This window comes from Arachis ipaensis, chromosome B03 (genome assembly GCF_000816755.2).
Source record: "Arachis ipaensis cultivar K30076 chromosome B03, Araip1.1, whole genome shotgun sequence".
Lineage (NCBI taxonomy): Eukaryota > Viridiplantae > Streptophyta > Magnoliopsida > Fabales > Fabaceae > Arachis > Arachis ipaensis.
Genome location: NC_029787.2, coordinates 24,061,864 through 24,063,662, shown reverse-complemented (window position 1 = coordinate 24,063,662; position 1,799 = coordinate 24,061,864).

The window sequence follows — 1,799 nt, the reverse complement described above, 5'->3', positions numbered from 1 at the left end:
TAATTACCTATAGCCGGCGAAGATACACGTAAAAAACCTTCTTTAGTCAAATCTAATAAAATTAGCATAAGTTCAACCCCAAAAAAAACAGCGTGTATGTATTATCGTTTTCTTTTTCGTATTTTTTATCACAGAAATTTATTTACATAGCAAATAAATTTTTATATATAATACAAAAATTTATGCATATAATAAAAGACGACGTTGTTAAAAAAAAAAAGAAAGAAAGAAAAAAAAAAACGACGACGACTACCACCATATTAAAAAAACCATACATATATATTTCATTTAGTTGGGACTTGATAGGTGAAATTATTTAGGTGCATAATTTTATTGTTCTATATATAGTTTTTATTTAGACAAACAGTAGTCATACTAGTGATTCCAATAAGTTATGAAGTTCAAATTACCAACCTAACAATCTAACCTCATATCAACCGACTTTTGTAACCTACTTTTTAATTAATTTCTACTTCTAAATAAGCCAAATATCATATATCAAACAAGTCTAGAGATTTAGTCTCATTTGACCCCAAACAAATCTAAAAGCCTCTTTCCATAAAAAAAAAAAAAGTACAAATAACATCAACGTTCTATGCTAAAACCTTGTTTGACTTGGGCAAATTTTCTATTCCAATATATAGAATAATTAAATATATTAACAATATTTTATTTTTTATAGGTAAGAAAATTAATAACTTTTACACACATGATGACTGATGAGACGTCGCTAAATAATTGTATCATAAGATTTCATTAAACTATTTTATATTTTTTATATAGTATTTTTTAATTTAATAAATAAAAAATTAATTTATAGTGGATTATTTAAGTTTTATTTAAAAGTGTATTATTAGTCAATAAATTATCATATATACACAGTGAGATTCGAATTCTCGACACTACTTATTTAAGTGAACGAATGAACTGTTGAATTAGTTCACAGCATAAGTAAACTAATTACTTGAAGTTAGTTATGCTATACCAGCTCAAGTTAGTCAGCTAGGCGAAGCTAGATATTTAAGTGTGGGTTAAGTTTAATCGCTAGAGTTAGAAAATTAACTTTATCTCTGTTAGCTTGAGTTAGTGACTTAGTTCTTATTTATTATCCAATTATATATAAACTCTCGCTAAGTGAGATTCATTGACATGATTCAGTTTTCATTTTCTGATCCTTCATAGGCAGCTCTTATTTCTCTTCAACTCTTCTCGCTCACTACTACCACCCTACACTCATGAGCAGCGAATTTCACAATGTATGATGTGTTTTTAACCGTCAAAGACCTATGAGTAATTATTTTCTTATTAATGACATATAAGTCTTTATGAAAAATAATTAGAAATATACTTGTCATTTACTTTTAGATAAAAGAATAATGTTAATGAATTAACATTATAAGCAGTCAATTTTAACCAATACTATAATACGTTATTAAAGAAATTCATTATGAAGCCTACTAAAAATTAGCTTGTATTGAGTTTGAATTTAAGATTTTTTTTTTAATTGAGTTTTGGTTGTTCTTATTTATTATTTTTTAGATGATAATTCATATAATAGATATCAAAAGTATTTATTTTAGATACGTGTTAACATATATAATAGGATATCTACTTAAAATTTGTTTATATATTATAATGCAAAAAATTAAGTTCATTTGGAAATAGAGGAGAAAGTTATGTAATAAGATAATCTTTGTCTCTTAGTCGATGAAAGTGTATTGTTCTCAATTATTTTATTATATATTTTTTAATTATTGTTTATTTTATTTTATATTTTTTAATTACTGAAAAAATAATTG